The sequence below is a fragment of the Trichosurus vulpecula genome, chromosome 8 (assembly GCF_011100635.1).
Source record: "Trichosurus vulpecula isolate mTriVul1 chromosome 8, mTriVul1.pri, whole genome shotgun sequence".
Classification (NCBI taxonomy): Eukaryota; Metazoa; Chordata; class Mammalia; order Diprotodontia; family Phalangeridae; genus Trichosurus; species Trichosurus vulpecula.
This window is the reverse complement of record NC_050580.1, coordinates 182,181,996-182,194,089: the sequence shown is the minus strand read 5'-3', so window position 1 is coordinate 182,194,089 and position 12,094 is coordinate 182,181,996. Positions and strand designations below refer to the sequence as shown.

Here is a 12,094-nt window from a genome sequence, read left to right as displayed (position 1 = left end):
AGCCAATGAGGGGAAGAATGCCTTGAAAGGCAGAATTAGCCAAATGGAAAAGGAGGTCCAAAAGACCACTGAAGAAAATACTACCTTAAAAATTAGATTGGAGCAAGTGGAAGCTAGTGACTTTATGAGAAATCAAGATATTATAAAACAAAACCAAAGGAATGAAAAAATGGAAGACAATGTGAAATATCTCCTTGGAAAAACCACTGACCTGGAAAATAGATCCAGGAGAGATAATTTAAAAATTATTGGACTACCTGAAAGCCATGATCAAAAAAAGAGCCTAGATATCATCTTTCAAAAAATTATCAAGGAGAACTGCCCTGATATTCTAGAGCCACAGGGCAAAATGGATATTGAAAGAATCCACTGATCACCTCCTCAAATAGATCCCAAAAAGAAATCTCCTAGGAATATTGCCGCCAAATTCCAGAGCTCCCAGGTCAAGGAGAAAATACTGCAAGCAGCCAGAAAGAAACAATTTGAGTACTGTAGAAACCCAATCAGAATAACCCAAGATCTGGTAGCTTCTACATTAGGAGATCAAAGGGCTTGGAATGTGATATACTGGAGGTCAATGGAGCTAGGATTAAAACCTAGAATCACCTACCCAGCAAAACTGAGTATCATGCTCCAAGGCAAAATATGGATTTTCAAAAAAAATAGAGGACTTCCAAGCTTTCTCAGTGAAAAGACCAGAGCTGAATAGAAAATTTGACTTTCAAACACAAGAATCAAGAGAAGCATGAAAAGGTAAACAAGAAAGAGAATGCATAAGGGACTTACTAAATTTGAACTGTTTTGTATACATTCCTACATAGAAAGATGATGTGTATGATTCACGAGACCTCAATAACATAGTAGCTGAAAGGAATATGCATATATATATATATATATATGTATATGTATATATATATGTTTATGTATATATATATATATAAGCGAATGTGCATGTATGTGTGTATATATATATATATATATATATATATATAGAGAGAGAGAGAGAGAGAGAGAGAAAGAGAGTGGGCATAGGGTGAGTCGAAGATGAAGGGATGATATCTAAAGGAAATAAAATCAAATTAAGGGATGAGAGAGGAATATATTGAGAGAGGGAGATAGGGAGAGATAGAATTGGGTGGATTATCTTGCATAAAGGTGGCAACAGGAAGCAGGTCTGTGGGAGGAGGGGAGAGGGCAGGTGAGGGGGAAATGAGTGAATCTTGCTCTCATCAAATTTGGCCTGAGGAGGGAATACCATACATACCCAATTGGGTATCTTACCCCACAGGAAAGAAGAGGGAGGAAGATTTTAAAAAGTGGGGAATGATGGAGGAGAGGGCAGATGGGGGCGGAGGTAATCAAAAACAAACACTTTCAAAAGGGGACAGGGTCAAGGGAGAAAATTCAATAAAAGGGGATGGGTTGGGAAGGAGCAAAATATAGTTAGTCTTTCACAACTTGAGTATTGTGGAAGGGTTATACATAATGATACACATGTGGCCTATGTTGAATTGCTTGACTTCTTAGGGAGGGTGGGTGGGAAGGGAAGAGGGGAGAAAATTTGGAACTCAAAGTTTTAAAAACATGTTCAAAAACAACAAATAAAAAGTTTTTTCATGCAACTAGAAAATAAGATACACAGGCAATGGGGCATAGAAATTTATCTTACCCTACAAGAAAGGAAGGGAAAAGGGGATGGGAGGGGAGTGGGGTGACAGAAGGGAGGGCTGAATGGGGAACAGGGCAACCAGAATATACATCATCTTGGAGTGGGGGGGGAGGGTAGAAATGGGGAGAAAGTTTGTAATTCAAACTCTTGTGAAAATCAATGCTGAAAACTAAATATGTTAAATAAATAAATTTTTAAAAATATAAAAAAAAAGATTAAAAAAAAAGAAAAAGAAAACATCAGCACAATACCCCTGAAGCTTGGAACAGAGCATTCTACACTCTGAAAGCAGAGTTCTGCCTGGGCAATGACCTAAAAAGTCAAGTAGTTGTCTAGGAAAAATGAGAAGACAGGAAGAAAACCTCAGACTATAAAACCTATTTACTAAAAGAGACACTAAAGATACTGAAGAAAAATACACCTTAAAAAATAGACTAACCCACGTGGCAAAAGAGGTCCAAAAAGACAACAAGGAGAAGAATGCCTTGAAGAACAGAACTGGCAAATGGAAAATGATGTCCAAAAGGTCACTGAAAAAAAAATAATTGCTTAAAAATTAGAATGGAGGAAATGGCAGATAATGACTTTATGAGAAATCAAGAAATTATAAAACAAAATAAAAAAGAATGAAAAAATAGGAGACAATGTGAAATATCTCATTGGAAAAACCACTGACCTGGAAAATAGATTCAGGAGAGATCATTTAAAAAAAATTTTGACTACCTAAAAGCCATGATCAAAGAAAGAGCCTAGACATCATCTTTCAAGAAATTGTCAAGGAATATTGCCCTGATATTCTGGAACCAGAGGGGAAATTAAAAATGGAAAGAATCCACCGATCACCTTTTAGAAAAGATGCCAAAAGCAAAACTTCTAGGAATATTGTAGCCAAATTCCAGAGCTCCCAGGCCAAGTAGAAACTATTTCAAGCAGCCAGAAAGAAATAATTCAAGTACTGTGGAAACACAATCAGGATAACACAACATCTCATAGCTTCTAACTAAAATGATAGAAGGGCTTGGAATATGATATTCTGGGGGTCAAAAGAGCTAGGATTAAAACCAAGAATCACTGAAGAAAACTCCTTAAAAAGTAGAGTTGGCCAAATGGAAAAGGAACTACAAATAGAAATAATTCCTTAAAAGCTAAAATTGGGCATGTGGAAGCTCATGACTTTATGAGACATAAGGAAACAATCAAACAAAATCAAAAGAATGAAAAAAATAGACAAACATGAAATATCTCATTGGAAAAACAAATGACCTAGAAAATAGATCCAGGAGAGATAAGGTAAGAATTATTGGACTACATGAAAATCATGTAAAAAAGAACCTAGACATGATATTTCAAGAAATCATTAAGGAAAACTGCCCTGATATTCTAGAACTGGAGGGTGAAATAGAAATTGAAAGAATCCATGACCACCTCATAGAAGAGATCTCAAAATGAAAACACCCAAGAATACTATAGCTAAATTCCACACCTACCATATCGAGGAGAAAATACTGCAAGCAGCCAAAAAGAAACAATTCAAATATTGTGGAACTACAGTAAGGATAACACATGATTTAGCAGCTACTACATTAAATGATCAGAGGACTTGGAATATGATATTCCCGAGGGCAAAAGAGCTAGGATTACAACCAAGAATCACCTACCTAAGAAACCTGTATATAATCCTTCATGGGGAAAATGGACATTCAGTGAAATAAAGGACTTTCAAGCATTCCTAATGAAAAGACCAGAGCTGAATACAAAATTTGACTTTCAAATACAAGATGCAAAAGAAGCATTAAAAGGTAAGTAGAAAAGAAATCATAAGGGATTCAATAAGCTTAAACTGTTTGTATCCCTAGATGGGAAATTTATATTTATAACCCCTAAAAACTTACTCATTATTAGGGAAGTTATAAGGAGTATATATAGACAGAAATCAGAAGTGTGAGTTCAATGTGATGGTATGATTATCTAAAACAAATAAAATTAAGTAATGAGAAAGAAGCATGTACTGGAAGAAGGTGAAAGTGAGAGGTAGAGTGGGATAAATTATCTGACATAAAAGAGGCCTAAAAAAGCTTTTACAGTGGAGGAGAAAATGAGAGAAGTGGGGAGGGGAACACATGAACCTTACTCTCATCATAATTGGCTCAAAAATGCAATAATGTACACACTTAGGTGAGTGTAGATATGTATCTTACCATGCAGGAAAATAGGAAGGGAAGAGGATAAGAGAAGAATGGTAGGGGAGAGCTGATAGAAGGGAGGGCAGTTTGGAGGAGGTAAAAGTCAGAAGCAAAACACTTTTGAGAGTGGACAAGGTAAAATAATAGAGAGAGTAGGATAAACAGAGGGGAAATAGGATAAAGGGACATACATAGTTGCTAATCATTAATGTGAAAAAAAATTATAGTGAGTTATCAGAATCTCTGATAAAGATTGCATTTCTCAAACATATATTCTCAAACATATATTTTTCAAACATTTCTCAACAGTCAAATTTATAGAAATAAGAACAATTCTCATCTGATAAATGGTGAAAGGCTATGAACAGGTGGTTTTCAGACAAAGTAATCAAAACTATCTATAGTCATATAAAAATGCTCTCAGTCACTATTGATGAGAGAAATGAAAATTAAAACAACTCTGAGCAACTACCTCATATCTGTTAGATTGGCTAATAAGACAGAACAGGAAAATGAAAAATGTTGAAAGGGATGTGGTAAAATTAAAACACCAATGTACTATTGGTGTTGTAAACGGAGTCAACCATCCTGTAGGGCAATTTCAATTATGCCCAAAGGGCTACAAAAACCATGCATACCCTTTCACCAAGCAATACCATTACTATGTCTGTATCACAAAGAGATGAAAAACAAAAAGGGAAAGAACCTTTGTGTACAAAAACATGTATAGCAATTCTTTTAGTGGTGGCAAAGAATTGCAAATTGAGGGCATACCCATCAGTTGGGAGAGAGTCAAACAAGTTGTTGTATATGGTTGTGATGGAACACTATTGTGTTTTATGAAATGTTGAACAGGATGCTCTCAGAAAAATATGAAAGACTTACATGAACTGCTTCAAAGTGAAATGAGCAGAACCAGGAGAACATTGTACACAGTAACAGCAATATTGAATGATGATCTACTATGAATAACTTAGCTGTTCTCAGCAATACAATGATCCAAGACAATCCTGTAGAGCTTATGATGAAAGATGCTATCCCTCTCTAGAGAAACACTGGCAGAGCCTGAATGCAGATGAAACATACTTTTTCTACATTGTTCTTGGGACTTTTTTGTCTGTTTTCTTTCACAGAATGACTTACATGTAAATGTGTTTTACATGACTACATATGGATAACTTATGTCAAATTGCTTGCCTTCTCAATGGTGGAGAAGGGGAAGAAAGGAGAGAATTTGGAACTCAAAATTTGGGGGAAAAGAATGTTAATTGTCTTTCACATAATTGGGAAAATGAAATATTAAATAAGATTTTTTAAAAAGAGAAATCAAGGAACTCTCCACTTTCTGGTGTAGCTTGAGATCTCTAATGACCATCATGTGAGACAGTCTAATTTCTTTTTTTTAATTTTTTTTGTTCACATTTATTTATTTTATTTTTAATTTATGGAATAAAACAAGTATTTCCATAACATAGTAAATGAAAAGAAGATGATCAAACATGAAGCTGCAAATCTATTATGTATAACTTGCTATTCCTTTTAAATATATAATGAAGTTATCATGTATTTTTTCTTTTTTTTCTTCCCTTCTCCCCCACCCTAGAGATGGCTACCATTAAATACAAATAGGCGTATATATATATATATATATATATATGTGTGTGTGTGTGTGTGTGTGTGTGTGTGTGTATTATACATATATATATACATACAAACACATATATACATGTTAAATTATTCTCTACATACTTCTCATACCTTTCAAAGGCACCTATCTACCCACCTTCCTACCTCTTTTTTTTTAATTTAAATTTATTTATTTGACATATTTGGTTTTCAGCATTGATTTTCACAACAGTTTGAATTACAAATTTTCTCCCCATTTCTACCCTCCCCCCCACTCCAAGATGGCATATATTCTGGTTGCCCTGTTCCCCAGTCAGCCCTCCCCTCTATCACCCCCCTCCCCTCTCATCCCCTTTTCCCTTCCTTTCTTGTAGGGCAAGATAAATTTCTACGCCTCATTGCCTGTGTATCTTATTTTTTAGTTGCATGCCAAAAACTTTTTTTTGAACATCTGATTTTAAAACTTTGAGTTCCAAATTCTCTCCCCTCTTCCCTTCCCACCCACCCTCCCTAAGAAGTCGAGCAATTCAACCTAGGCCACACATGTATCATTATGTGTAACCCTTCCACAATACTCATGTTGTGAAAGGTTAACTACATTTTGCTCCTTCCCAACCCATCCCGCTTTATTGAATTTTCTCCCTTGACCCCGTCCCCTTTCCAAAGTGTTTCTTTTGATTACCTCCACCCCCATCTGCCCTCCCCTCCATCATCCCCCCCTTTTATTTTTTTTTATCTTCCTCCCTCTTCTTTCCTGTGGGGTAAGATACCCAACTGAGTATGTATGGTATTCCCCCTCAGGCCAAATCTGATGAGAGCAAGGTTCACTCATTCCCCCTTCACCTGCCCTCTCCCCTCCTCCCACAGAACTGCTTCCTCTTGCCACCTTTATGTGAGATAATTCACCCCATTCTATCTCTCCCTATCTCCCTCTCTCAGTATGTTGTTCTCTCATTCCTTAATTTCATTTTATTTCTTTTAGACATCTTCCCTTCATCTTCAACTCACCCTGTGTCTGCTCTGTCTCTTTTACATATATATATATATACACATACATATACACATAGATATATACATACATACACATTCACTTATATATATGCATAAACATATATATATATGCATATTCCCTTCAACTACCCTAATACTGAGGTCTCATGAATCATACACATCATCTTTCCATGTAGGAATGTAAACAAAACAGTTCAACTTTAGTAAGTCCCTTGCAATTTCCGTTTCTTGATTACCTTTTCATGCTTCTCTTGATTCTTGTGTTTGAAAGTCAAATTTTCTATTCAGTTCTGGTCTTTTCACTGAGAAAGCTTGAAAGTCCTCTATTTTATTGAAAATCCATATTTTGCCTTGGAACATGATACTCAGTTTTGCTGGGTAGGTGATTCTAGGTTTTAATCCTAGCTCCATTGACCTTCGGAATATCGCATTCCAAGCCCTTCGATGTCTTAATGTAGAAGCTGCCAGATCTTGGATTATTCTGATTGGGTTTCCACAATGCTCAAATTGTTTCTTTCTGGCTGCTTGCAGTATTTTCTCCTTGATCTGGGAGCTCTGGAATTTGGCGATAATATTCCTAGGAGATTTCTTTTGGGGATCTATTTGAGGAGGCGATCGATGGATTCTTTCAATTTCTATTTTGCCCTGTGGCTCTAGAATATCAGGGCAGTTCTCCTTGATAATTTCTTGAAAGATGGTATCTAGGCTCTTTTTTTGATCATGGCTTTCAGGTAGTCCAATAATTTTTAAATTATCTCTCCTGGATCTATTTTCCAGGTCAGTGGTTTTTCCGATGAGATATTTCACATTGTCTTCCATTTTTTCATTCCTTTGTTTCTGTTTAATAATATCCTGATTTCTCATCAAGTCACTAGCTTCCACTTGCTCCAATCTAATTTTTAAAGTAGTATTTTCTCCAGTGGTCTTTTGGACCTCCTTTTCCATTTGGCTAATTCTGCCTTTCAAGGCATTCTTCTCCTCATTGGCTTTTTGGAGCTCTTTTGCCATTTGAGTTAGTCTGTTTTTTAAGGTGTTGTTTTCTTCAGTATATTTTTCAGTATTTTTTGGGTCTCCTTTAGCAAGTCATTGACTTGTTTTTCATGGTTTTCTCGCATCCTTCTCATTTCTCTTCCCAATTTTTCCTCTACTTCTCTAACTTGCTTTTCCAAATCCTTTTTGAGTTCTTCTATGGCCTGGGGCCAGTTCATGTTTTTCTTGGAGGCTTTTGTTGTAGGCTCTATGACTTTGTTGTCTTCTTTAGGCTGTATGTTTTGGTCTTCTTTGTCACCAAAGAAAGAATCCAAAGTCTGAGGCTGAATCTGGGCGTGTTTTCACTGCCTGGCCATATTCCCAACCAACTAACTTGACCCTTGAGTTTTTCAGTGGGGTATGACAGTCTAATTTCTTTTTGTTTCTTTGTTTTTGTGTGGCAATCAGGGATAACTGACATGCCCATGGTCACACAACAAGTAAGTGTCAAGTGTCTGAGACCAGATTTGACCTCAGGTCCTCTTGACTCCAGGGCTGGTGCTCTATTCATTGTGTTGCCTAGTTGCCCCGGGAGTGTAATTTCAAAAACCACTAGCAACAATCACTCTAGAAAAAGGAACTTTTGGGAAAGTAAATGCAACTTAGTAAATATTGGACCGTAATCCTACCAATAGAATTTTGAATGCAATCTACACTGGACCAGTCTCTAATCTAGAAATGGCTGAAGCCAAGCAAATCAAGCTATAGCAAGTGTGTCAGGAGACAAAGTAGCAGTATAATTTATTCAAGTAAGGAAAATGATCTGCATTCAAGGAAGCCCCACCTGCTGAGAAGGAGGGCTTAGCATACTGGGTAAAGGCAATACTTATTTACACAATGGGCTTGACTATGATGTAATCATTTTTAGGTCCTGAATCACTGTTCACTCGAGTCTCTTGGGGACAGTATTGTACTTAAATCTTAGGGGTCATGATTACCCAAGGGGTACAGAACCAGAATTGTGTGATGGGAATTGGAGTACAGTACAGGGAACTGGGATTTTGAGCATGTCAGAGATTTGATGGATGTTGGCTCTCAGATACCTGGGAAACAGGGGTAATGAACAACTGGTGCAATACATTGCCAGAGGGTGACATCACCCAGAGCAAAAAGGAATGTGGTTAAGTCCAGCTCAGGGCACAACCTGCTTGATGGGCCTTCGCGCTGGGAAGCAGGGTATCTCCAAAATGTTTTGACAATCCCAAGTTACCAAATCCATTTATTTTGGGTCAGGGAGGAAAAATGATCAAAACAAGATTTGTGATTTTTTAAAATTACCAACCGGGTTAAATTTGATTTCTTTGGTTATTGGAATAATTGCAATCCCTGGGAGAGATGCCCTACTGGCAAGACTTGCTTATAGGAATAACTAGAAAAATTTTTTCTTTTGACTCATGACATTAACATGTGGGCAGTCATGATAAGTCTTACCGTGTCCTCATTCCTAACCTTCAACCATGCCCTCACTGGGCCAAAACAAACAGGAGGCATTTTGGCTAATGTGGTTGAAGGGAGAGATCACAGGAGAGACATGGATTGACCTGAGATAGTAAAGAAATCAGAAGATAATCCATCAGTCCCCCACTTGCAGTCATATGTTGTGATCCCTAAGGAGATGGTCAGTGTGTGGAACAGGTAAACTATGAGATGTAGTTGGGGGCAAAAAAGGGGAAGAAGCTGGTTACTTCTTGGTTGTTTGGGCAGTCTGGTTTTGCTTCTTGACTTTTTCTTGGGTTTCCAAAGCTTCCATGACTTTGTTCACAGCCTCTCCACAAGTTTGATTTTTTTCAGATTCTTTTCCAACTCATACGTAACAGGAATGTGAGTGGACAGATTCAGCTCCATTAGATCTTCTTGAGACAAACCCTAAAGATGTCTGACAATGCCACAAAGAAGGATGCGAGAAAACCATGAAAAACAAAGTGTGAGATGCAATCAGAAGGCTTTTTCCCCTTGATCTGAGGGACAATTAGCTAATTCCAGAAGGGTAGAACCCAGGCAATGGCTTCTTTTAGGCTTTCAAAGGAGGACAACTATAAGATCTACACAATGAAAATCTTTAATGATGTGACTGTAGAAGAATTGATTGCCTTCTATTGAATATAGGATGTAATAGAAGCATCCTCAGATCTTCATCAGGGCCTCATCATGCTTAAAAGCCATCTCAGCATTCTTGAAGTCTGTCAGACTCTCATAGTGCCACTCATTAAGGGACCAAGTCTTCTGGACGGATCTGGTCAATGGCATGTAACACTGGCTAAAGGGTACAAATTGCTCTCTTCTGCACTGAGGTAAGCTGATATTAAATTCATCATTAGCAAAATTACTGTCAAAAACTCCCACCTTGCCTTGGCTGACTTAAGGAGGGAAGGGATTTTCTAATTCAGTCCAGATCAAAATGGAGATCTTGAGGCTGTAGAAGCCAGGGAGGGAGGTGATAATTTGAGTGATCTGTTTGAGAACCGTGGAAAGTGGCAGCAAAGCTGTGGAAAATGGAGAGGTGATGACACAGGAGGAAGACTGTGATTGTTGAACCCATTCTAACTAAGATTTATTATACAAAGAGAGATGGAAACTGGACAATACTCACCAGCAATGGTGGTGGTAACTTTACTAACTCTACTAGAGGAGGTGTCGACAGTGCCATGATGGCCAGACATCCAAGCATGGTCACTATTTTAATCTTTGAAATGCCCACTATAGATTGCCAAGCATCTGTCCAAATTGATAGAGAGATTTCCTTTTAGCCTTGCCTTTGCCTGTTTCTGAGATGATATTCAGAAATTTCCTTAGTGTGACTACCTCATTTGGAGACTACATATTTAAAAACTTCCCTTCTATAGATTATTAACATGTTGGGAAGAGGAGATCGAATGCAGAACTAGCTGCTCAAGGAGAAGGTACGGAAAGACTCTGTACTAACCTCATGCATCCAGGAACACACATTGACCTTGGGTATGTTATCAAGTCAAATCAAGTCAAAAAATATTTATTAAGCACTTACTCTGTGCTGGTTTTACTATGTGGTTACTACTGTTTAAAGTGATAGGAATGCAAATACAAGGAGAAAGAAGGATCCCACCTTCAAGGAGCTTAAATTCTAATGGGGGAGGGAAACAGATAAAGTAAAGCTGAACAGGAGGAAAAAAGAATTAAATTTCCAAGCAGTGGAGAACATTGTAGAGAATGTGCAGTCAGGAGTACAACCTGTAGAGAAATGAAAACATAGCTAGCATAGGCATCATCTTTAAAATGGAAGTTCCAGGAGGAACCAATCAGAAAGAGAAAGCACTCCCAATGTGAGAAGTCCAGGGGTGAAGGAAACTCCCAGTTTGAAAAGGTTTCTGCGCAGATGAGTCAAAGATGCAGGCTGTTCTGGAAAGAAGTGTGTGAGGCCTTGGAAGGCTAGGAACCTTATTCATTTCCATGGATTTTAAAATCTAGTTTGCATTGAGATACTTAAAATTCTTTGCACAGGACACTTCAACTCCCAACTATGTCTTTACATTGGCTGTTTTCTATTCCATATTCATACCTTACTTCTTCCTCTCTACTTCCTTAGCATCCTTTAAAATTCAGCTTAAAGTCCATCTCAAGTAGATTTCTCATTAGTGTTGGCTCATCAAGCAATCTTTGAGGCCAATGGCCTAAAACCCTAGGAAAAAAACAATTTAAAGGCCTATGGAAATGAGCCTCAAGGAAGTTTATTGCATTCTCCAACAAAGAAGAGAAACAGCAGTGACATAGATGCTAAAGAAACAGCTCCAGGATAGTCCTACATGTTTCTTCCTCAGCTAAAAACAGCCCTTCAATGGTTGTCTCAGTTGTGTTTGTGCACTGGAAGCTACTTGAGCATTAAGGCCCAACAAAGAAAATGTAAAGGCCTAGGAAGGTGCCATGCAATACAATTCAAAGAGATACTGGTAACACTGGATACAACTTTCTGATAACAAGCTTCAACACAGGTAGGACAATAGGATAAAGCATTTCCAGGATGGAAATACAAGTACTTAAAAGCATATATTTCTCATCAGGGATTTAGAACTAAAAGAGAACTTAGAAACCATCAGGGAGGAGAATGTAAGGTTGGCGACTTTACACAGTCCTCTCTCACTTAAGTCCAGTTCACTTGCTTGTCATGGCATCACCTACTTGATGTCATGGTCCTCTTCAAGGATGAAGGACAAACAGCAGCAGCAGCAAGTAATCATCAAGTCTAATGTCCTCATTTTACAGATGAGGAAACTGAGGCCCAACCCAGTTAAGTAAGTTGCCCAGGATCACACAACTTTTGTTTAAGGCAGAAGTTGAACTTAGGTCTTTCTAAATCCAAGTCAGCCTCTCTATATACTATGCAACCCAGCTGCTTCTACACAGTTAAGATAAAGCATTGAACTTAATTTTTGTTCTAAGGGACTTGGCAGACATAAATTTTTATTGTACATAAAAGAAACAACAATCAATGAATTTATGATTATACTGTGTCTGAGAGATTGGTAGGCAGTGGTTGCAAATATTTATTCTAGTTTACTGATTGGGAAGCTGACTTAAAAGAAAGCCTTTCTTACAGTCCCAG

General features: G+C 37.6%; 1 pseudogene; it reads right to left on the bottom strand.

Moving 5' to 3' along the window:
• Positions 1-9,276: 9,276 nt before the first annotated feature.
• On the bottom strand, positions 9,277-10,165 carry LOC118829730 (annotated as a pseudogene).
• Positions 10,166-12,094: the final 1,929 nt, after the last annotated feature.